General features: G+C 52.5%; 1 protein-coding gene across 2 annotated transcripts in view; it reads right to left on the bottom strand.

Annotated features, from left to right (window-relative positions):
* LOC143986935 (lysocardiolipin acyltransferase 1-like) overlaps positions 1–26,035 on the bottom strand; it is a 149,191-nt gene that overhangs the window by 54,394 nt on the left and 68,762 nt on the right. The window lies entirely within an intron of this gene.

Here is a 26,035-nt window from a genome sequence, read left to right as displayed (position 1 = left end):
AGGAACTCAGTTATGGGGGATGGAGGAGATCAGTTATGGGGGATGGAGGAGCTCAGTTATGGGGGATGGAGGAGCTCAGTTATGGGGGATGGAGGAGATCAGTTATGGGGGATGGAGGAGCTCAGTTATGGGGGATGGAGGAACTCAGTTATGGGGGATGGAGGAGTTCAGTTATGGAGGATGGAGGAGCTCAGTTATGGGGGATGGAGGAGCTCAGTTATGGGGGATGGAGGAGCTCAGTTATGGGGGATGGAGGAGCTCAGTTATGGGGGATGGAGGAGATCAGTTATGGGGGATGGAGGAGATCAGTTATGGGGGATGGAGGAGCTCAGTTATGGGGGATGGAGGAACTCAGTTATGGGGGATGGAGGAGTTCAGTTATGGGGGATGGAGGAGATCAGTTATGGGGGATGGAGGAGTTCAGTTATGGGGGATGGAGGAGATCAGTTATGGGGGATGGAGGAGATCAGTTATGGGGGATGGAGGAGTTCAGTTATGGGAGATGGAGGAGATCAGTTATGGAGGATGGAGGAGATCAGTTATGGGGGATGGAGGAACTCAGTTATGGGGGATGGAGGAGATCAGTTATGGGGGATGGAGGAACTCAGTTATGGGGGATGGAGGAGTTCAGTTATGGGAGATGGAGGAGATCAGTTATGGGGGGTGGAGGAGATCAGTTATGGGGGATGGAGGAGATCAGTTATGGGGGGTGGAGGAGATCAGTTATGGGGGGTGGAGGAGATCAGTTATGGGGGATGGAGGAGATCAGTTATGGGGGATGGAGGAACTCAGTTATGGGGGATGGAGGAGATCAGTTATGGGGGATGGAGGAGTTCAGTTATGGGGGATGGAGGAGATCAGTTATGGGGGGTGGAGGAGATCAGTTATGGAGGATGGAGGAGATCAGTTATGGGGGATGGAGGAGATCAGTTATGGGGGATGGAGGAACTCAGTTATGGGGGATGGAGGAGTTCAGTTATGGAGGATGGAGGAGCTCAGTTATGGGGGATGGAGGAGATCAGTTATGGGGGTGGAGGAGTTCAGTTATGGGGGATGGAGGAGATCAGTTATGGGGGATGGAGGAGCTCAGTTATGGGGGATGGAGGAGCTCAGTTATGGGGGATGGAGGAGCTCAGTTATGGGGGATGGAGGAGTTCAGTTATGGGGGATGGAGGAGTTCAGTTATGGAGGATGGAGGAGCTCAGTTATGGGGGATGGAGGAGCTCAGTTATGGGGGATGGAGGAGCTCAGTTATGGGGGATGGAGGAGCTCAGTTATGGGGGATGGAGGAGCTCAGTTATGGGGGATGGAGGAGCTCAGTTATGGGGGATGGAGGAGCTCAGTTATGGGGGATGGAGGAGCTCAGTTATGGGGGATGGAGGAGCTCAGTTATGGGGGATGGAGGAGCTCAGTTATGGGGGATGGAGGAACTCAGTTATGGGGGATGGAGGAGTTCAGTTATGGAGGATGGAGGAGCTCAGTTATGGGGGATGGAGGAGCTCAGTTATGGGGGATGGAGGAGCTCAGTTATGGGGGATGGAGGAGCTCAGTTATGGGGGATGGAGGAGATCAGTTATGGGGGATGGAGGAGCTCAGTTATGGGGGATGGAGGAACTCAGTTATGGGGGATGGAGGAGCTCAGTTATGGGGGATGGAGGAGATCAGTTATGGGGGATGGAGGAGATCAGTTATGGGGGATGGAGGAGATCAGTTATGGGGGGTGGAGGAGATCAGTTATGGGGGATGGAGGAGATCAGTTATGGGGGATGGAGGAACTCAGTTATGGGGGATGGAGGAGTTCAGTTATGGGGGGTGGAGGAGATCAGTTATGGGGGATGGAGGAGATCAGTTATGGGGGATGGAGGAGATCAGTTATGGGGGATGGAGGAGATCAGTTATGGGGGATGGAGGAGATCAGTTATGGGGGATGGAGGAGATCAGTTATGGGGGATGGAGGAGATCAGTTATGGGGGATGGAGGAGCTCAGTTATGGGGGATGGAGGAACTCAGTTATGGGGGATGGAGGAGTTCAGTTATGGAGGATGGAGGAGCTCAGTTATGGGGGATGGAGGAGCTCAGTTATGGGGGATGGAGGAGCTCAGTTATGGGGGATGGAGGAACTCAGTTATGGGGGATGGAGGAGATCAGTTATGGGGGATGGAGGAGATCAGTTATGGGGGATGGAGGAGATCAGTTATGGGGGATGGAGGAGATCAGTTATGGGGGATGGAGGAGCTCAGTTATGGGGGATGGAGGAGATCAGTTATGGGGGATGGAGGAGATCAGTTATGGGGGATGGAGGAGCTCAGTTATGGGGGATGGAGGAGATCAGTTATGGGGGACGGAGGAGATCAGTTATGGGGGATGGAGGAGATCAGTTATGGGGGATGGAGGAGATCAGTTATGGGGGATGGAGGAACTCAGTTATGGGGGATGGAGGAGCTCAGTTATGGAGGATGGAGGAACTCAGTTATGGGGGATGGAGGAGTTCAGTTATGGGGGGTGGAGGAGATCAGTTATGGGGGATGGAGGAGATCAGTTATGGGGGATGGAGGAGATCAGTTATGGGGGATGGAGGAGATCAGTTATGGGGGATGGAGGAGATCAGTTATGGGGGATGGAGGAGATCAGTTATGGGGGATGGAGGAGATCAGTTATGGGGGATGGAGGAGATCAGTTATGGGGGATGGAGGAGCTCAGTTATGGGGGATGGAGGAACTCAGTTATGGGGGATGGAGGAGCTCAGTTATGGAGGATGGAGGAGCTCAGTTATGGAGGGTGGAGGAGATCAGTTATGGGGGATGGAGGAGTTCAGTTATGGGGGATGGAGGAGATCAGTTATGGGGGGTGGAGGAGATCAGTTATGGGGGATGGAGGAGTTCAGTTATGGGGGGTGGAGGAGATCAGTTATGGGGGATGGAGGAGATCAGTTATGGGGGATGGAGGAGATCAGTTATGGGGGATGGAGGAGATCAGTTATGGGGGATGGAGGAGTTCAGTTATGGGGGACGGAGGAGTTCAGTTATGGGGGACGGAGGAGTTCAGTTATGGGGGACGGAGGAGTTCAGTTATGGGGGATGGAGGAGATCAGTTATGGGGGACGGAGGAGTTCAGTTATGGGGGATGGAGGAGATCAGTTATGGGGGATGGAGGAGATCAGTTATGGGGGATGGAGGAGTTCAGTTATGGGGGACGGAGGAGTTCAGTTATGGGGGACGGAGGAGTTCAGTTATGGGGGATGGAGGAGATCAGTTATGGGGGACGGAGGAGTTCAGTTATGGGGGACGGAGGAGATCAGTTATGGGGGATGGAGGAGATCAGTTATGGGGGATGGAGGAGTTCAGTTATGGGGGATGGAGGAGATCAGTTATGGGGGATGGAGGAGTTCAGTTATGGGGGATGGAGGAGATCAGTTATGGGGGATGGAGGAGTTCAGTTATGGGGGATGGAGGAGATCAGTTATGGGGGATGGAGGAGTTCAGTTATGGGGGATGGAGGAGTTCAGTTATGGGGGATGGAGGAGTTCAGTTATGGGGGATGGAGGAGTTCAGTTATGGGGGATGGAGGAGTTCAGTTATGGGGGATGGAGGAGTTCAGTTATGGGGGATGGAGGAGTTCAGTTATGGGGGATGGAGGAGATCAGTTATGGGGGATGGAGGAGCTCAGTTATGGGGGATGGAGGAGATCAGTTATGGGGGATGGAGGAGATCAGTTATGGGGGGTGGAAGAGTTCAGTTATGGGGGATGGAGGAGTTCAGTTATGGGGGATGGAGGAGTTCAGTTATGGGGGATGGAGGAGATCAGTTATGGGGGATGGAGGAGATCAGTTATGGGGGATGGAGGAGATCAGTTATGGGGGGTGGAAGAGTTCAGTTATGGGGGATGGAGGAGTTCAGTTATGGGGGATGGAGGAGTTCAGTTATGGGGGATGGAGGAGTTCAGTTATGGGGGGTGGAGGAGATCAGTTATGGGGGATGGAGGAGATCAGTTATGGGGGATGGAGGAGATCAGTTATGGGGGATGGAGGAGATCAGTTATGGGGGATGGAGGAGATCAGTTATGGGGGATGGAGGAGATCAGTTATGGGGGATGGAGGAGCTCAGTTATGGGGGATGGAGGAGTTCAGTTATGGGGGATGGAGGAGATCAGTTATGGGGGATGGAGGAGATCAGTTATGGGGGATGGAGGAGATCAGTTATGGGGGGTGGAAGAGTTCAGTTATGGGGGATGGAGGAGCTCAGTTATGGGGGATGGAGGAGTTCAGTTATGGGGGATGGAGGAGATCAGTTATGGGGGATGGAGGAGATCAGTTATGGGGGATGGAGGAGATCAGTTATGGGGGGTGGAAGAGTTCAGTTATGGGGGATGGAGGAGTTCAGTTATGGGGGATGGAGGAGATCAGTTATGGGGGATGGAGGAGATCAGTTATGGGGGATGGAGGAGATCAGTTATGGGGGAGGGAGGAGCTCAGTTATGGGGGATGGAGGAGTTCAGTTATGGGGGATGGAGGAGTTCAGTTATGGGGGATGGAGGAGTTCAGTTATGGGGGGTGGAGGAGATCAGTTATGGGGGATGGAGGAGATCAGTTATGGGGGATGGAGGAGATCAGTTATGGGGGATGGAGGAGATCAGTTATGGGGGATGGAGGAGATCAGTTATGGGGGATGGAGGAGATCAGTTATGGGGGATGGAGGAGATCAGTTATGGGGGTGGAGGAGATCAGTTATGGGGGTGGAGGAGATCAGTTATGGGGGATGGAGGAGATCAGTTATGGGGGATGGAGGAGATCAGTTATGGGGGATGGAGGAGATCAGTTATGGGGGATGGAGGAGATCAGTTATGGGGGATGGAGGAGATCAGTTATGGGGGATGGAGGAGATCAGTTATGGGGGTGGAGGAGATCAGTTATGGGGGTGGAGGAGATCAGTTATGGGGGATGGAGGAGATCAGTTATGGGGGGTGGAGGAGATCAGTTATGGGGGGTGGAGGAGATCAGTTATGGGGGGTGGAGGAGATCAGTTATGGGGGATGGAGGAGATCAGTTATGGGGGATGGAGGAGATCAGTTATGGGGGGTGGAGGAGATCAGTTATGGGGGGTGGAGGAGATCAGTTATGGGGGATGGAGGAGATCAGTTATGGGGGATGGAGGAGATCAGTTATGGGGGGTGGAGGAGATCAGTTATGGGGGATGGAGGAGATCAGTTATGGGGGATGGAGGAGCTCAGTTATGGGGGACGGAGGAGATCAGTTATGGGGGAGGGAGGAGATCAGTTATGGGGGATGGAGGAGTTCAGTTATGGGGGATGGAGGAGATCAGTTATGGGGGATGGAGGAACTCAGTTATGGGGGATGGAGGAGATCAGTTATGGGGGATGGAGGAGATCAGTTATGGGGGGTGGAGGAGATCAGTTATGGGGGATGGAGGAGATCAGTTATGGGGGGTGGAGGAGATCAGTTATGGGGGATGGAGGAGATCAGTTATGGGGGATGGAGGAGCTCAGTTATGGGGGACGGAGGAGATCAGTTATGGGGGACGGAGGAGTTCAGTTATGGGGGATGGAGGAGATCAGTTATGGGGGATGGAGGAGATCAGTTATGGGGGATGGAGGAGATCAGTTATGGGGGATGGAGGAGTTCAGTTATGGGGGATGGAGGAGATCAGTTATGGGGGATGGAGGAGTTCAGTTATGGGGGATGGAGGAGTTCAGTTATGGGGGATGGAGGAGATCAGTTATGGGGGATGGAGGAACTCAGTTATGGGGGATGGAGGAGATCAGTTATGGGGGTGGAGGAGCTCAGTTATGGGGGATGGAGGAGATCAGTTATGGGGGATGGAGGAGATCAGTTATGGGGGATGGAGGAGATCAGTTATGGGGGATGGAGGAGATCAGTTATGGGGGATGGAGGAGATCAGTTATGGGGGACGGAGGAGATCAGTTATGGGGGATGGAGGAGTTCAGTTATGGGGGATGGAGGAGTTCAGTTATGGGGGATGGAGGAGCTCAGTTATGGGGGACGGAGGAGATCAGTTATGGGGGATGGAGGAGTTCAGTTATGGGGGATGGAGGAGTTCAGTTATGGGGGATGGAGGAGATCAGTTATGGGGGGTGGAGGAGATCAGTTATGGGGGATGGAGGAGTTCAGTTATGGGGGGTGGAGGAGATCAGTTATGGAGGATGGAGGAGATCAGTTATGGGGGTGGAGGAGTTCAGTTATGGGGGATGGAGGAGATCAGTTATGGAGGATGGAGGAGATCAGTTATGGGGGATGGAGGAGATCAGTTATGGGGGTGGAGGAGCTCAGTTATGGGGGATGGAGGAGATCAGTTATGGGGGATGGAGGAGATCAGTTATGGGGGATGGAGGAGATCAGTTATGGGGGATGGAGGAGATCAGTTATGGGGGTGGAGGAGCTCAGTTATGGAGGATGGAGGAGATCAGTTATGGGGGATGGAGGAGATCAGTTATGGGGGTGGAGGAGCTCAGTTATGGGGGATGGAGGAGATCAGTTATGGGGGATGGAGGAGCTCAGTTATGGGGGATGGAGGAGATCAGTTATGGGGGATGGAGGAGATCAGTTATGGGGGTGGAGGAGCTCAGTTATGGAGGATGGAGGAGATCAGTTATGGGGGATGGAGGAGATCAGTTATGGGGGATGGAGGAGCTCAGTTATGGAGGATGGAGGAGATCAGTTATGGGGGATGGAGGAGATCAGTTATGGGGGTGGAGGAGCTCAGTTATGGAGGATGGAGGAGATCAGTTATGGGGGATGGAGGAGATCAGTTATGGGGGTGGAGGAGCTCAGTTATGGGGGATGGAGGAGATCAGTTATGGGGGATGGAGGAGATCAGTTATGGGGGATGGAGGAGCTCAGTTATGGAGGATGGAGGAGATCAGTTATGGGGGATGGAGGAGATCAGTTATGGGGGTGGAGGAGCTCAGTTATGGAGGATGGAGGAGATCAGTTATGGGGGATGGAGGAGATCAGTTATGGGGGTGGAGGAGCTCAGTTATGGGGGATGGAGGAGATCAGTTATGGGGGATGGAGGAGCTCAGTTATGGGGGATGGAGGAGCTCAGTTATGGGGGATGGAGGAGATCAGTTATGGGGGATGGAGGAGATCAGTTATGGAGGATGGAGGAGATCAGTTATGGGGGATGGAGGAGTTCAGTTATGGGGGATGGAGGAGATCAGTTATGGGGGATGGAGGAGATCAGTTATGGGGGATGGAGGAGTTCAGTTATGGGGGATGGAGGAGTTCAGTTATGGGGGATGGAGGAGATCAGTTATGGGGGATGGAGGAGATCAGTTATGGGGGATGGAGGAGATCAGTTATGGGGGATGGAGGAGATCAGTTATGGGGGATGGAGGAGATCAGTTATGGGGGATGGAGGAGTTCAGTTATGGGGGATGGAGGAGATCAGTTATGGGGGATGGAGGAGATCAGTTATGGGGGATGGAGGAGTTCAGTTATGGGGGATGGAGGAGTTCAGTTATGGGGGATGGAGGAGTTCAGTTATGGGGGATGGAGGAGTTCAGTTATGGGGGATGGAGGAGTTCAGTTATGGGGGATGGAGGAGTTCAGTTACTCAACCTTCCCAGCTATGTAACTATGAAAATCCAGAATGTTGAGTAGTCAGTGGAATAGGAAGAGGGGAAATCTTCCACTGGAGAGGAATGTTGTGGTGACAACAAGGGGAGACTTTGGAGGAATTTCCTCTGTTGTGTCTCCAGGAGAGGAAGTGAAGGGAAAACTCAATGGGGAGATGGCAGGAGATTTAACCCTTTCCTACTCTGTTCAGGACAATAATAATAGAATGCAATGTTCGGAGCTCCTCACACCTGAACATGGGGGGGGGAGAAGAGATCCTTCGCTCCGGAAGACGGACTTCACTGTCGGTAGGAGGAAGAAGAGTATCAGTGGGCGGGGGTTGGGATATCCAAGATCTTTAACGATTCCAAATGAGCTGCAGAACATTCTTAATGAACTTTCCAGAAAATCCATTTTTAAATGAATTGGCAGCAGGTCGGAATATCCTCAAATAAGGTCAACGGAATCATTAAGAGGGGATTAGAAGTGCGCACTTTAGTGCCGAGGTTCGAAGGTCTGTGGAGGACTCTGTGCCATGGGGGGCCCATCTATGGTATGTGGCCGGGACACTCGAGTCTTACAACCGCTTCTGGGAAAAATGTTAAATGTCAGAAGAAGCCACCAGAATGGTCATTTCAGGTTGTGTGATCCTCACTGATACCCAAAGAGTCCCTGTCTATGTAAAAGTAACATATAAAGAGTCCCTGTCTATGTAAAAGTAACATATAAAGAGTCCCTGTCTATGTAAATATAACATATAAAGAGTCCCTGTCTATGTAAATGTAACATATAAAGAGTTCCTGTCTATGTAAATGTAACATATAAAGAGTCCCTGTCTATGTAAATGTAACATATAAAGAGTCCCTGTCTATGTAAATGTAACATATAAAGAGTTCCTGTCTATGTAAAAGTAACATATAAAGAGTTCCTGTCTATGTAAAAGTAACATATAAAGAGTTCCTGTCTACGTATAGCGAGAGAAGACATGTTTTGTCACACAGCTAGAAGCCATGCCGTAAAGGTCTGTCTGTGGAATTCTTCACGGTCAATCTGTATATTTCTTTATTTTTGCAGTCTGGGTCCAGTTGAGGAAATTTCCCTTCACTTCCTGCCTTGAAGGCACATTAGGAAATCAGTGGGAATATCTCCTAATGTTTTTAATAAGGGCAAAATAAAAGCAGTTGTCACAGGAAGAGCTGTCCTCCTTTAGAAGATTTCTCTCTATTCCTGTTCTGAAGACAACCAGAACGTTTTGGATTTCCCAGCACTTCCTGTTTTCGGTGACAATGGTTACCAGTAAGGATGAGCCTGGGTTTGGCCTGAACCTGTATGGAAACTTTCACTCCCACCCCTGTGACCAGGGCAGTCCCCGCCCCATAGCTACCCATACACAAAGCGGTGGGGATGCTTGTGACATCATGGACCTAAATTGGCCACATGGCCATTGACCCAATGTGACCAATAACACTAACCTAGCATGGCCATATGGGGCATATTAGGTCGGGGAGGTGGCGAGCATCACGGCGAGGTGCCGCACACCTGAGCAATGCTCTCTGGGAAATGTATGCAGAAAAGTCACTCCAAAAAGAAAGACAACAACATATCTGCACAGCTGTTTTCTGGGGGTTACACACGCCGACCACAACCCCGGATCCCACCCTGTAATGTGCGTTCATAAAACCAGCCCAACAGTCTCAGAGTGGGATTTCTTCACTGCACCTGAACGTTCTTGGAATTCAGGGCACCCCCTCCCCCCCTGGTGATCCTGCACACACCGATCAGCCATAACATTATGACTACTGACAGGTAAAGTGAACATTGATTATCGGGTTACAATGGCTCCTGAAAGTGGGCGGGATATATTAGGCAGCAAGTGAACATGTCCCTGAAGTTGAAAGCAGAAAAAAATGGACAAGCGTAGGGATTTGAGGGACTTGGACAATTGTAATGTCTATACAACTGGGTCAGAGCAACTCCAAAATGGCAGCTGTTGTGGGATGTTCCTTGTGTGCAATGGTCAGAACCGACCAAAAGTGGTCCAAGGAAGGAAAACCGGCCAACCGTCAACAGGGTCACCAGTGAATGCCGGTTCTGATAAAAAGGTGTCAGAACACGCAGAGCATTGCAGTTTGTTGTTCGGGGCGGTGAAGCCGCAGACCGGACAGGGTGTCCATGCTGACCCATGTCCTACAACGTGCACGTGAGCGTCAGAACTGGAGAAATGGAAGAAGGTGGCCTGGTCTGAGGGGTCACCTGGGAAAGAGATGCCACCAGGATGCAGTATGGGAAGGTGACAAGCCGGAGGAGGCAGTGTGATGCTTTGGGCAATCTTCTGCTGGGAAGCTTTGGCTCCTGCCATTTATGAGGATGTCACGTGACACATACCACCTACCTAAACAGTCTTGGTGACCAAGTACACCCCTTTATGGAAACGGTATCCCCTGATGGCTGTGGCCTCTTTAAGCAGGATAATGAGCCCCGCCATACTGCCAGAATGGTGCAAGAATGGTTTGAGGGACAACAATGAGTTTCCAGATCTCCATCCAATCGGCTATCTGTGGGATGTACTGGACAGACAAGTCCGATTTATGGAGGCCTCAACATGGAGGATCTGCTACTAGTGACTTGGTGCCGGATACCACAGCATACCTTCAGAGGGCTAGTGGAGTCCATGCCTGGATGGGTCAGAAGAGGGGGACCTACTCAATATTAGGTGGGAGGGGGTCATAATGTTATGGCTGAAGGGTGTTTAAATGTGTGTGTTGTGATTTGGGAGCCGGGAGATCCTCGGAGAAGCCTGCAGTGACTCAGCCCACCAAACACCCCCTATAAGTGAAGTCATTTTGGTGGAGGGGCGCCTCCTATGGGTTGTAATCTCTCATCTGTCATCGATCTGGCAGACAAAGCAGCCTCATCATCATCCCACGGTTGATTTTCTTCGAGGGAACATTTGGTAACATTTTCTTCTTGGTAACATTTAATAATAGCTTAGCACAAAACTCTTTAGTGCTGTAAGCAGCTTAGTAACCGCTCATTAAATACGCGCTCGCCTCGCAGCCTCCACCAATCACCCGGCCGCACGTCATCCACAAGGCTGCTTATTGCTCTCAATTTTTTTTTCTCTTTCTTTTTTGCTTATGTTGCAAAAATTCAGCAGATCTTGAGGTTCAAAGCTGGAGACCAATAAATAGTGTGTGATGAATCCCGTGAGCATTTAACACATCCCACCACAGCTGCGGAGTGCATAGTTTCCCATATAGGTCAGCCAGAAGTTACCGCTCTCGTTAATGCAACTCATACATTCCCTAACTGCATGCAGTTTCACTTCTGGACTTTGTAAAGAGAACCTGTCAGAGCATTACTTAGGCATGGGTTCTGCCCAATGCTGGAGGATGCCATCAGCTAGTACTGAGGTGGTGCCAATTCTGGGACAAGCATGGGTTCTGCCCAATGCTGGAGGATGCCATTAGCTAGTACTGAGGTGGTGCCAGTTCTGGGACAGGCATGGGTTCTGTCCAATGTTGGAGGATGCCATCAGCTAGTACTGGGGTGGTGCCAGTTCTGGGACAGGCATGGGTTCTGTCCAATGTTGGAGGATGCCATCAGCTAGTACTGAGGTGGTGCCAGTTCTGGGACAGGCATGGGTTCTGTCCAATGTTGGAGGATGCCATCAGCTAGTACTGGGGTGGTGCCAGTTCTGGGACAGGCATGGGTTCTGTCCAATGTTGGAGGATGCCATCAGCTAGTACTGGGGTGGTGCCAGTTCTGGGACAAACATGGGTTCTGCCCAATGCTGGAGGATGCCATCAGCTAGTCCTGAGGTGGTGCCAGTTCTGGGAAAAGCATGCGTTCTGTCCAATGTTGGAGGATGCCATCAGCTAGTCCTGAGGTGGTGCCAGTTCTAGAACAGGCATGGGTTCTGTCCAATGCTGGAAAATGCCATCAGCTAGTACTGGGGTGGTGCCAGTTCTGGGACAAACATGGGTTCTGTCCAATGCTGGAGGATGCCATCAGCTAGTACTGGGGTGGGGCCAGTTCTGGGACAGGCATGGGTTCTGTCCAATGTTGGAGGATGCCATCAGCTAGTACTGGGGTGGTGCCAGTTCTGGGACAAGCATGGGTTCTGCCCAATGCTGGAGGATGCCATCAGCTAGTACTGAGGTGGTGCCAGTTCTGGGACAAGCATGGGTTCTGTCCAATGTTGGAGGATGCCATCAGCTAGTACTGGGGTGGTGCCAGTTCTGGGACAGGCATGGGTTCTGCCCAATGCTGGAGGATGCCATCAGCTAGTACTGGGGTGGTGCCAGTTCTGGGACAGGCATGGGTTCTGTCCAATGCTAGAGGATGCCATCAGCTAGTCCTGAGGTGGTGCCAGTTCTGGGACAGGCATGGGTTCTGCCCAATGCTGGAGGATGCCATCAGCTAGTACTGGGGTGGTGCCAGTTCTGGGACAGGCATGGGTTCTGTCCAATGCTAGAGGATGCCATCAGCTAGTCCTGAGGTGGTGCCAGTTCTGGGACAGGCATGGGTTCTGCCCAATGCTGGAGGATGCCATCAGCTAGTACTGGGGTGGTGCCAGTTCTGGGACAGGCATGGGTTCTGTCCAATGCTAGAGGATGCCATCAGCTAGTCCTGAGGTGGTGCCAGTTCTGGGACAACATGGGTTCTGTCCAATGTTGGAGGATTCCATCAGCTAGTCCTGAGGTGGTGCCAGTTCTGGGACAAGCATGGGTTCTGTCCAATGCTGGAGAATGCCATCAGCTAGTCCTGAGGTGGTGCCAGTTCTAGAACAGGCATGGGTTCTGTCCATAGCTGGAAAATGCCATCAGCTAGTCCTGGGTTGGTGCCAGTTCTGGAACAGGCATGGGGTCTGTTCAATGCTGGAGGTGGCCACCAGCAAGTCCTATATTGGCGACAGTTCTGGGACAGGTATAGGGTTCTGTGCAATGCTGAAGGATGCCATTAACCAGTCCCAGGGTGTCAGATCTGGAACAGGCTCATCACTCATCAGTGCCCCACCAGTTCTTAGAGCTGGGCGGTGGGGGCCTCCAATTAAAAAACAGGAGTCTTGACTGAGGCTGGTACGTTTTTGTAGGCTTCCTGTGAAAGCTGCTAGATGCGGATTGCATCTAAAAGGAGTCACATCGGTCCTTAATAACTTTGGTGCAGATTTAGGACAGCTCTTCATGGTGTTCGTGCCTACCAATTACATGACTATTCATTCAATTTTTGCCTTCTGCATGTGAATCACTTCATTCGGGGCTCCTTCTGAATTGCAGCCATGTGGTGTGGTCATCCTCAGCCTGGCATTTGGAGTAACACTTAAGGACCCCACTTGAGGCTGCAGGCATAGCCTGGACGTGACCTTTTCGGGCATTGAGCTCTGTGTGGGTGTGCTTTCCAAATTTCATTAAGGTAAAAGCTGGCTGCGGAGCGCTCTCCAGTTCCAGTAGTTTGAGGTCATCATTCCCCCTTTCGTGGCAGTATCTGCCACACACTCCATGCTTTCTTTTCTGCCATACGGTGTTGAGAAAGCATCTCTCCGCTGCGGATCCACGTAGAACTCTGGTCCATTACCGATGACCATCTCCAGTGACTTTCATCACCCTCTGTCATCCGGCTCCCACTCACTCTTTTTGTGCCGTCCTCAGTAGGGTAGAAGATGACTGATTAATTGCGTGGAGTCAAAATATTTCATTTTTCTGTCTCTGAGTCACAGAAGGCCCATTATCCACTCAGCATTCTCCGACAGGGTCCTCTTCCTCAGGGTCCTCTTCCTCAGTGTCATCTTCCTCAGGGTCATCTTCCTCAGGGTCATCTTCCTCGGGGTCATCTTCCTCTGGGTCCTCTTCCTCTGGGTCCTCTTCCTCTGGGTCCTCTTCCTCAGTGTCATCTTCCTCAGGGTCCTCTTCCTCAGTGTCATCTTCCTCAGGGTCCTCTTCCTCAGTGTCATCTTCCTCGGGGTCATCTTCCTCAGTGTCATCTTCCTCGGGGTCATCTTCCTCGGGGTCATCTTCCTCGGGGTCATCTTCCTCGGGGTCATCTTCCTCGGGGGGTCCTCTTCCTCGGGATCCTCTTCCTCGGGATCCTCTTCCTCGGGATCCTCTTCCTCGGGGTCCTCTTCCTCGGGGTCCTCTTCCTCGGGGTCCTCTTCCTTGGGTCTTTTTTTATCAGGGCCTTTAATAGGTTCCTCTTCCTCAGGATCTTCTTTATTAAAGTCCTCTTCCTCAGGGTTCTCCTCCTAAGAGTCTTAAGAGTCTTCTTTATCAGGGTTCTCTTCATTGGGGTAATTTTTATCTGGGTCCTGTTCCTCAGAGTCTTTTTTCTCAGGGCTTTCTTTATCAGGGTCCTATTCATCAGGGTCTTCTTTACCAGGGTACTCATCATCAGGGTCTTCCTCATCAGGGTCTTCCTTATCAGGGTCTTCCTTATCAGGGTCCTCTTCCTCAGGGTCTTTTTTTTATCAGGGTCTTCAATAGGTTCCTCTTCCTCAGGATCTTCTTTATTAAAGTCCTCTTCCTGAGGGTTCTCCTCCTAAGAGTCTTCTTTATCAGGGTCCTCTTCATTGGGGTCATTTTTACCTGGGTCCTGTTCCTCAGAGTCTTTTTTTCTCAGGGCTTTCTTTATCAGGGTACTCTTCATCAGGGTCTTCTTTACCAGGGTACTCATCATCAGGGTCTTCCTTATCAGGGTGGTCTTCCTTATCAGGGTGCTCTTCCTCGGGGTCTTCATTACTAGGCTCCTCATCCTCTGGGTCTTCTTTCTCTGCGTTCTATTGTTTGGGGTCTTCTGTAGACCACCAAAGGCTTTATACAGCTTCTGACAGCCGGTGTATTGGTTGCTGGAAGATATACGCCTCGTTATATACAGAGCGGCTTAGCAAAGAACTGTATAAAATATGACTGCACACGTCAGTTGTTTCTATTTATAGATAGAAACCCCCCCCCCCCAATAAAGTACCAATCCCTGCCACAGGAGAGGGTTGGGGTGCCCCCAGCTGCACCACAGTGTGTAGAGTAATATCTCCGGAATGCGCAGCGTACATATCCTGCTCCCTGGATGGACACCAAGACCTCATTCCAGGAATGACTGGAGAGGAGCCAATCAGTTCACATACTGACAAGGAGCATGCTGATAGGAGGAGAGCAGAGTGCCAGAGAGACGAGCTCATCACTGTGCTGGCTCTCCTTTCACCATCCAATCCCAGGCTGGGGGGTGGGGGGAATTGGGTGGACAAGGCCTGAAGACGTATTGAAATGCAGAAGAGAACTTCAGGTCTCCTGCCCTGAGCGGCAGGGCCGTTCTGTAGGGCAGAGCTGTGTAAATCTCGGGACTGGCTGGGTGAATGTTGCCCGGAGTTCCCAGTGACATTAAGGGGGGGGGGGTCATAGAATGAGGAGAATGAAGGGTGCCGATGAATGTGTGACGGAGGGATGCGGCCGGCTCCTCCGCCATTGTTTTCTATAATTAGCCGTCTGGAGCCCACAGACACCTCCGAGATGCCAATATGATTAGTGACGGCTGTGCGGGGCCAGCTGCCACCTCCAGAACATAACAAGTCTCCAAATTAGCCGGGAAGATAAATCCTGACGATTAGCGCATGACAGAAGATCAACCGCCACCCAGTACACCCCGTGCCGGGTCACCGCCATCTGTCACCCAATCTGCAGTCCCATAGAGTAAAGAGGACCCGTCACCGACAAGATCCACACATGTCACTAGATACACAGATAGGGGATTCCCTGTCACTGGTGACATGGATACTGGGGGGTGAGGTGTGTGGTGGGGGGCAGATATCACTGGTGACATGGATACTGGGGGGTGAGGTGTGTGGTGGGGGGGGGCAGATATCACTGGTGACATGGATACTGGGGGGTGAGGTGTGTGGTGGGGGGCAGATATCACTGGTGACATGGATACTGGGGGGTGAGGTGTGTGGTGGGGGGGGGCAGATATCACTGGTGACATGGATACTGGGGGGTGAGGTGTGTGGTGAGGGGGCGGATATCACTGGTGACATGGATACTGGGGGGTGAGGTTTGTGTGTGGGGGAGGGGGGCAGATATCACTGCTGACATGGATACTGGGGGGTGAGGTGTGTGTGGTGGGGGGGCAGATATCACTGGTGACGTGGAAACTGGGGGGTGAGGTGTGTGTGGTGGTGGTGGGGGGGCAGATATCACTGCTGACATGGATACTGGGGGGTGAGGTGTGTGTGGTGGTGGGGGGGGGCAGATATCACTGGTGACATGGATACTGGAGGGTGAGGTGTGTGTGGTGGTGGTGGGGGGGGGGGGGGGGGCAGATATCACTGGTGACATGGATACCGGGGGGTGAGTAGTGTGTGGTGGGGGGGCAGATATCACTGGTGACATGGATACTGGGGGGTGAGGTGTGTGTGGTGGTGGGGGGGCAGATCTCACTGGTGACATGGATACTGGGGGGTGAGGTGTGTGTGGTGGGGGGGGGGCAGATATCACTGGTGACATGAATACTGGGGGGGTGAGGTGTGTGTGGTGGTGGGGGGGGGGGCAGATATCACTGCTGACATGGATACTGGGGGGTGAGGTGTGTGGTGGGGGGGCAGATATCACTGGTGACGTGGATACTGGGGGGTGAGGTGTGTGGTGGGGGGGCAGATATCACTGCTGACATGGATACTGGGGGGTGAGGTGTGTGTGGTGGTGGGGGCAGATATCACTGGTGACATGGATACTGGGGGGTGAGGTGTGTGTGGTGGTGGGGGGGCAGATCTCACTGGTGACATGGATACTGGGGGGTGAGGTGTGTGTGGTGGGGGGGGGGGGGGGCAGATATCACTGGTGACATGAATACTGGGGGGTGAGGTGTGTGTGGTGGGGGGGAAGATATCACTGGTGACATGGATACTGGGGGGTGAGGTGTGTGTGGTGGTGGGGGGGCAGATCTCACTGGTGACATGGATACTGGGGGGTGAGGTGTGTGTGGTGGGGGGGGGCAGATATCACTGGTGACATGAATACTGGGGGGGTGAGGTGTGTGTGGTGGTGGGGGGGGGGGCAGATATCACTGCTGACATGGATACTGGGGGGTGAGGTGTGTGGTGGGGGGGCAGATATCACTGGTGACGTGAATACTGGGGGGGTGAGGTGTGTGTGGTGGTGGGGGGGGGCAGATATCACTGCTGACATGGATACTGGGGGGTGAGGTGTGTGGTGGGGGGGCAGATATCACTGGTGACGTGGATACTGGGGGGTGAGGTGTGTGGTGGGGGGGCAGATATTCACTGCTGACATGGATACTGGGGGGTGAGGTGTGTGTGGTGGTGGGGGCAGATATCACTGGTGACGTGGATACTGGGGGGTGAGGTGTGTGTGGTGGTGGTGGGGGGGCAGATATCACTGGTGACATGGATACTGGGGGGTGAGGTGTGTGTGTGGTGGTGGGGCAGATATTACTGGTGACATGGATACTTGGGGGGGTCAGATCCGCTCTCCATGAATAAATCGGTAGTTGGTGATTTTCCTCCATCTAATAAGCTCAGATTTTTCTCTGTTGCAGATTAAACGGCACGGAGTACAGGGTGATGACACGCTCTGACCAGTAGAGGGCACCATTGTAATAAGGTGAAGTTGTGAGATGATACTTGTAATCACACATTCGCTCGGCATTTGATATTTTAAGGACATCACATTGTAGTTGTGCAGAACACAGGAGCGGGCGAGACGAGCGCCGCAGGGACCCATCACATCCACTGCAGAGGAAACTGCCAGCCCCTTCCCTGCATAGTATACACAGAGCACCTATGGTACCCACAGCGAGCACTGACCTCTGGGTGTAATGTACGGTCGGGGTGTAATGTACGGTCGGTGTGTAATGTACGGTATGTGATCGCGATATTGTGTCAATCTCGTCGCTTTTATCGGCGAGATTGACACCCTGCGAGCTCCATAGCGGGAACCAGCGCCGAGCCGGCTCGCATCGGGAGAGGAAAAAATGTTTCTTTTCCTTTCCCGATAAGCGACGAGCATCGCTGACATTGCGGCCGCGTTCACACTGCTGCGGGGATCCGATTTGGATTCCCTCCAATACCAGGCACTGTATTTGGTATGAATCCTAAGGGAGAACTCCACGCCAAATTAAAAAAAAAAACGGCATGGGTTCCCCCTCCGGAGGCAAACCAGGCCCTTAAGTCCGGTAGGGAATTTAAGGGGAATCCCTTATGCCGAAAAAAACGGTGTGGGGGTCCCCCCAAAACCCATACCAGACCCCTATCCGAGCACGCAGCCCGGCCGGTCAGGAAAGGGGGTGGGGACGAGCAAGCCCCCCCCTGAGCCGTACCAGGCCCCATGCCCTCAATATGGGGGGGGGTGGGTGCTTGGGGGAAGGGGGGACGCCCTGCAGCCCCCCCCACCTCAAAGCAGCTTGTCCTCATGTTGATGAGGACAAGGGCCTCTTCCCGACAACCCTGGCCGTTGGTTGTCGGGGTCTGCGGTCATGGGGCTTATCGGAATCTGGGAGACCCATTTAAGAATGGGGCCCCCAGATCCCGGCCCCCCACCCTATGTGAATGAGTAAAGGGGTGCCATGTACCCCTACCCATTCACCTGGTGAACAAAAAAAAGTAAATAAAAACACAACACACAAGGGTTAAAAATAGTTTATTGCACAGCTCCGGTGGTCTTCCATCTTGGGGGGTCTTCTCCCGACTTCGGGGGTCTTGTCTCCCTCTTCGGTTCTTCTTGCCGGGCCTTCGCTCCTTCTTCCAGCTCTTTTAATAGCGGTGGCCCGGTCTTCTGCCGCCACCGCCTTCCGTTCTTCTTCTTCTTCCTTCTTGAGATGACTCAACGCTCTCTCTCTGGCCGCAATGCCAGGGACGTGGTGTGCGGCGACTTATATAGGGACAAGGGGCGGGGTCACCGGTTGATGTCACATGGTGACCCCGCCCCTTATGATGTCACAGCCCCAGCCGTGACCCCGCCCCTTGTCCCTATATAAGTCGCCGCACACCGCATCCCTGGCATTGCGGCCAGAGAGAGCGTCGAGTCAACATCTCAAGAAGGAAGAAGAAGAAGAAGAGAAGGCAGTGGCAGCAGAAGACGGGGCCACCGCTAGTAAAAGACCTGGAAGAAGGAGCGAAGGCCCGGCAAGAAGAACCGAAGAGGGGGACAAGACCCCCGAAGAAGGAAGAAGGGGCGGCGGTGACAAAAGACCGGGCCTCCGCTAGTAAAAGAGCTAAAGGAAAGAAGCGGAGGCCTGGCAAGAAGAACCCAAGAGGGGGACAAGACCCCCGAAGTCAGAAGAAGACCCCCGGGCGGCGGCGAGAAGACCCCCCCAAGACGGCAGACCACCGGAGCTGTGCAATAAACCATTTTTTTCCCTTGTGAAAAAAAAGAAAGTGAAGCCTTGCTGCTTCACAGCCCGTCTCCTACTGCCCATATGCGAGTCCCGCTGCGTGTTCTGAATGGTCCCTGCTGTCTTCTGGGACCTGTGTCTCTCCCAAAAGACAGGGGGGGGGACAAAGGAGGGGCCGGACAGGGGGTAGTCCGCCGCCGAATCTGCTGCGCTCTTTCGCCGAAAGTGGGAGCAAATACCTGTATTAGACAGACCGATTGTGACACTGGAGGGGGGGAGGAACCAGATCAGCGGAAGTTCCATTTTGGGGGGGAACTCCGCTCTAATTGTGGGTGAGCGGAGAAGGACTTGGCCCAGAAAAGGCCAATGATGAGATGACGTATCTGAGTGACTGTCAGTGAGGTCGGCCTCTCATTTCTGGAAGGAAATACGTCTGGAGAATATTGGATACACAAACACTGCACTCAGTGGAGATTAACCTACTAACTAGGAGACAGAGAGGACTAGTCCGAGGAACTACTAAGACCTCCATATAAGAGCAGATTAGGATTCTCAGATAAAGAACATGCAAGATACTCCCACATGGAACCCAGACTGCTATACGTCTGGATACACGCTGCGTTTCCATTTCCATAAATTCATTTTTATTGTTGTGCAATGTGTCTGCCCACTTATAGGAAACATCTAGAAACGTTATTAGTGCCCAAGCCTCATAGTCGTATGTCTGCAGTATGAGATCACTGTTCTCCTTGCTGGAGGGGAAGTTGTACCTGAGGACCTGCGGTGCAAGGACCTCCCTGCTTCTGCTTCATCCATTCTGCTTGCTGAAAGGGAAGTTGTACCTGAGGACCAGCAGTGCAAGGACCCCCCTGCTTCTGCTTCATCCATTCTACAGATCTGTACTTCCTCCACCTCTCCTGTTGCTCAATTATTCGTTCATCGGTCATGGCAGAGACAGCTCTGACATGTGGAAGAAAAGTGCTGCCTCCATCAAGATGGCCCCCACCACACAAGGAAACCCAACTCTGAACAGAAGATAGGGGAAAAGATCAGGTGCAGGGGGACCACAGGCAATACTGCCCACTAGTCCATTGTCCTCTGCTTAGTTATTTGGGGCAACATCCCCACTTAACCCAATCCTATCCAGCATAAAACAACTCCTGCACTTATCCTGGGTGTAGGAGCTTTCAGTAATAAAGACCACTCACTGCTGCGCTCTCTCTCTCTCTTTGTGCAGGGGACTGGTCATGTCTCCACCCCCTCCTGTCGTTTTCTGTAGTGGGTGGGGCCTTTGGGGCCCCTCCCACAGCTCTGCTCTGTGTTCAGGGTGACTGGTCACGTCTCCACCTCCTCCTGTAGTTTTTGCAGTGGGTGGAGCCTTGTCGGCCCCTCCCACAGCTCTGCTTTCTCTTTGTGCAGGATGACTGGTCTTGTCTATATCCCTCCTGTAGTTTTTGTACTGGGGGAGCCTTCAGGGCCCCTCCTGCAGCTCTGCTCTCTCTCTTTGTGCAGGGCGACTGGTCTTTTCTGCACCCTCTCCTATCGTTTTCTGTAGTGGGTGGAGCCTTGTCGGCCCCTCCCACAGCTCTGCTCTCTCTCTTTGTGCAGGGTGACTGGTCTTGTCTCCACCTCCTCCTGTCGTTTTTGTAGTGGGTGGAGCCTTGTTGGCCCCTCCCACAGCTCCTTGTGCAGGGTGACTGGTCTTGTCTCCACCCCCTCCTGTAGTGGGTGGAGCCTTGTCGGCCCCTCCCACAGCTCTGCTCTCTCTCTTTGTGCAGGGTGACTGGTCTTGTCTCCATCCCCTCCTTGTCAGCTCCTCCCACAGCTCTTCTCTCTCTCTTTGTGCAGGGTGACTGGTCTTGTCTCCACCTCCTCCTGTCGTTTTTGGAGTGGGTGGAGCCATGTCGGCCCCTCCCACAGCTCCTTGTGCAGGGTGACTGGTCTTGTCTCCACCCCCTCCTGTAGTTTCTGTAGTGGGTGGAGCCTTGTCGACCCCTCCCACAGCTCTGCTCTCTCTCTTTGTGCAGGGTGACTGGTCTGGTCTCCACCTTCTCCTGTCGTTTTTGTGGTGGGTGGAGCCTTGTCGGCCCCTCCCACAGCTCCTTGTGCAGGTTGACTGGTCTTGTCTCCGCCCCCTCCCATCGTTTTTTGTACTGGGTGGAGCCTTTGGGGCCTCTCCAGCAGCTCTGCTCTCTCTCTTTGTGCAGGGTGACTGGTCTTGTCTCCACCTCCTCCTGTAGTGGGTGGAGCCTTGTCTGCCCCTCCCACAGCTCCTTGTGCAGGGTGACTGGTCTTGTCTCCACCCCCTCCTGTAGTTTCTATAGTGGGTGGAGCCTTGTCAGCCCCTCCCACAGCTCTGCTTTCTCTTTGTGCAAGGTGACTCGTCTTGTCTCCGCCCCCTCCCATCTTTTTTTGTACTGGGTGGAGCCTTATCGGCCCCTCCCGCAGCTCTGCTCTCTCTCTTTGTGCAGGGTGACTGGTCTGGTCTCCGCCCCCTCCCATCATTTTTTTGTACTGGGTGGAGCCTTGTCGGCCCCTCCCACAGCTCTGCTCTCTCTCTTTGTGCAGGGTGACCGGTCTTGTCTCCGCCCCCTCCTGTAGTTTTCTGTAGTGGGTGGAGCTTTTGGGGCTCCTCCCACAGATTTTCTGTATGCACAGGCTATGTACAGCATAGTGATGATGTCACAGCTACTTTTACAAGGCGCTATCTGGGTTTGCCAAGGCATCTGGTGCCTGTCTGTAGGAACGTATGTAAATGAGATGGCTGTGCCTCGATGAATAGTTCTGGATCGGCGGTCCATTGATCAGAGTGCAATCGCAGAGAACGCATCTCCTCCTCAGCTGGATGTTGGGTTTGATGCGTCTCTGGATCTCACTGCTGCATCTCCTGCTTTTTATTCAGCAGACTTGGAAAGCAAATTTGATTTGCCGGCTATATCTGGCATCCTATTTTTAGAGTAAATTGATGTTCTCTGGCCGCTCTCCCCCAGGATCCGAGACTGCCAACAACCAAAACACATTCACACGAGAGCCACCGGGGAGGAAAGTTGTCATTGAAGCAGAGATTATGCTGAGCAATGTGAACACGATCCCGGGGTGATGGTAGAAATAGGAGAATTCTTCTATCTGGATGTTTCTGGTGGTTCTTGGAAGACGAGGAGAGGCGGGTGGAATTATTGATGAGTCTTCTGCGTCTCGATGACCCTGTGGCATTAAGACGCGTCCCTCTCTCCAGCCGAGATGGAAATTTACGGCTCATCAATGTAACCTCCTGGCTCCGTTTATTCCGGAGAATTTACAAGTTTGTGTGGAGGTCATAGAGAACAACGCGTTTCAATGTTCAGGTGGAGAACGGGGGGCTCGGGTCTTGTAGAGTTTTCCTTTTAAGGAAATGTTTAGAGCACTGGTCTCCAAACCGCAGCCCAGGGGCCAGATGCGGCCCTTTGCCTACTTTTATCCGGCCCTTGGGACACCAGTTCATCCACTAATACCAACAATGGGGCATAACCCCCCCCCCCCCCACACACACATTGACCCCAATGAAGGAGCACGATTCATCCTAATGACACCAACAATAGGGCACACTTTCTTCCAACTACACCAACAATTGGGCCAAATGATACCAATGATGGGACACAATTCCTCCCAATGACACTGATAGGGCATTGGTTTTTTTACCCCACGGATGTTGGGACCTTTTCTACTCCTAACGGCCACAGTCCAGCCCCCCCCCCCCCCCCCAAAACTCGGAAGGACAGTAAACTGGCCCTTTGTTTAGAAAGTTTTTAGACCCTTGATTTAAAGCAGGGCTTGCCAGATGTGGCCCTTTGCTTGCTCTTATCCAGCACATGGGGCACTATTCCTCCCACTGATAGAAGACACTATTCTGCCAACTGGCATCCACAATGGCTCACCATTTCTCCCCCTGACATCATCAATGGGTCAACATTTCTCCCCGACATCATCAATGGGTCACCATTTCTCCCCCTGACATCATCAACGGGTCACCATTTCTCCCCCTGACATCATCAATGGGTCACCATTTCTCCCCCTGACATCATCAATGGGTCAACATTTCTCCCCGACATCATCAATGGGTCACCATTTCTCCCCCTGACATCATCAACGGGTCACCATTTCTCCCCCTGACATCATCAACGGGTCACCATTTCTCCCCCTGACATCATCAATGGGTCACCATTTCTCCCCCTGACATCATCAACGGGTCACCATTTCTCCCCCTGACATCATCAATGGGTCACCATTTCTCCCCGACATCATCAACGGGTCACCATTTCTCCCCCTGACATCATCAACGGGTCACCATTTCTCCCCCTGACATCATCAATGGGTCACCATTTCTCCCCCGGACATCATCAATGGGTCACCATTTCTCCCCCTGACATCATCAATGGGTCACCATTTCTCCCCCTGACATCATCAACGGGTCACCATTTCTCCCCCTGACATCATCAACGGGTCACCATTTCTCCCCCTGACATCATCAACGGGTCACCATTTCTCCCCCTGACATCATCAATGGGTCACCATTTCTCCCCCGGACATCATCAATGGGTCACCATTTCTCCCCCTGACATCATCAATGGGTCACCATTTCTCCCCCTGACATCATCAACGGGTCACCATTTCTCCCCCTGACATCATCAATGGGTCACCATTTCTCCCCCGGACATCAATGGGTCACCATTTCTCCCCCTGACATCATCAATGGGTCACCATTTCTCCCCCTGACATCATCAACGGGTCACCATTTCTCCCCCTGACATCATCAATGGGTCACCATTTCTCCCCCGGACATCATCAATGGGTCACCATTTCTCCCCCGGACATCATCAATGGGTCACCATTTCTCCCCCGGACATCATCAACGGGTCACCATTTCTCCCCGACATCATCAATGGGTCACCATTTCTCCCCGACATCATCAATGGGTCACCATTTCTCCCCGACATCATCAACGGGTCACCATTTCTCCCCGACATCATCAATGGGTCACCATTTCTCCCCGACATCATCAATGGGTCACCATTTCTCCCCGACATCATCAATGGGTCACCATTTCTCCCCCGGACATCATCAATGGGTCACCATTTCTCCCCCGGACATCATCAATGGGTCACCATTTCTCCCCCGGACATCATCAACGGGTCACCATTTCTCCCCGACATCATCAATGGGTCACCATTTCTCCCCCGGACATCATCAATGGGTCACCATTTCTCCCCGACATCATCAATGGGTCACCATTTCTCCCCCTGACATCATCAACGGGTCACCATTTCTCCCCTGACATCATCAATGGGTCACCATTTCTCCCCCTGACATCATCAACGGGTCACCATTTCTCCCCCTGACATCATCAATGGGTCACCATTTCTCCCCCTGACATCATCAATGGGTCACCATTTCTCCTCAACACCAACAATGGGAAACTATTTCTCCCAATTATACCAATGATCGTTCCCTCTACTACCAAATGTGGTGATGTTTACTCCCACTGAAGCCAAGAAAATTTCCACTCCCCCTGGCCACAGTTCAGCCCCCCCCCCCCCCCCCGAAAAACTGAAGGGCAATAAACCGGCCCTTTGTTTAGAAAGTTTGGAGATCCTTAGTTTAGAGCATGGAACGTTCTTTGTCTGGAATCTTAAATCTCAGGGTGCTATTGTTACGAGACCCCGGAGGAATTCTGACTCACCTGTAAATTCCATATCTTGGAGTACGGTACCGGACACCGGCAGAACACTCATAGATCATGTGTTATAGGCTCATACGTTCAGGTGATTGGACACCGGTAGGTCTTTGAGGCCCCCTGAAGCACCTCCCCTATAACCTCACCCCGCTCTCCAAGCAATGCAAAGTAACAAGGAGAGATTTGGGAGGATGGCCTGTACTCCAATATTCGTCTGATCTTACTTGTACAGGCCAAGGGCAACTTATTCCTATCCCATGGGATGTTCTCAAGCAATGAATACAAGGGTGGCCACCAAACTGCACCAACAGGCCCAACAATAAGAACAAGGGTAAAAGAACCGGGTTCAGAGCGCCGCTGCAAGAAGCTTGTGGCTGAAAGCTGCATCAGCGGAGAATTGGACGTCCACCTGGGAAAACTTTGAAAAGGTATGAAGAGAAGACCAGGTGGTGGCCTTATAGAACTGGGAGATAGAGGCCAAGGGTCAGAGGTGACAGGGGCCAAGGGTCAGAGGTCAGAGGTGACAGACTTGGTGCCTAGAGGCCCGGGATGCTCCAACAGATGTGGTGAAGTGTGGGCATATCAGTGAGGGTGGAGGTTTTCGCACATAAGGCTCTCGTACTCCTATTCTCCGCCCGATGGTGAATTGGAAGTTGGGTGTCCCTTGTGAGGACCTGAAGAAAGGACAATCAGGGATCCCGACTATTGGAAGCAGCAGCTTTTCGGGAGACTCTAATGAGTAATGGCGATGTACAGAGACTTCCTTTGGATGCTTAGGAGCCGGGCACAGTGATGGTAGAACATTGTCCTCATGGAGATGGAATGCTGGTGGTACCGGAAGAAGGAATGGTCTACACTCTACAGAGAGACACGATAGTCACCAGAAAGGCTACCATGCTGGCAAGAATCCCTGATGGGTTCAACAGGATGGTTTCTGCAAGGCAGACCTTACTAAGGTAAAGGCCGAAGGTGCATTCTATGCATAAAGGTGAAGGTGTGCTGCCCCTCCCCCCTCTTGAATACTCACCTGAGCCCCCTCTTGATCCAGCTCTGTGCACGGGAGCTTTGGCTGTCCTGGGTCTCTCTCTCTCTGTTCTCATTGGCTGAGACAGCAGCATGAGCCATTTGCTCCCACTGCTGTCAATCACAGTCAGTGAGCCAATGAGAAAAGAGTGGGGGCGGCCAAGTCACGGCTCTATGTGTCCAATGGATGCACAGAGTTGGGCTCAGGAGCGGCTTGCTATTGGAGGTACTGTTTAAGGGGGAGGAGCCAGGAGCGCCAATAAGTGACCTGAGAAGAAGAGGATCAGGGCTCCTCTGTGCAAAACCAATCCAATCCGATGCACTGATATGCAAAGAGAAGTATTCCAATATTGGCTTCTATGGAGAAGAAGTGAAAC

The sequence above is a fragment of the Lithobates pipiens genome, unplaced genomic scaffold (genome assembly GCF_037356315.1).
Source record: "Lithobates pipiens isolate NorthernLeopardFrog02 unplaced genomic scaffold, aLitPip1_a1.2 Scaffold_18, whole genome shotgun sequence".
Taxonomy (NCBI): Eukaryota; Metazoa; Chordata; class Amphibia; order Anura; family Ranidae; genus Lithobates; species Lithobates pipiens.
Note: the sequence above shows the minus strand (reverse complement) of the source record. Positions and strands in the feature narration are given on the sequence as shown.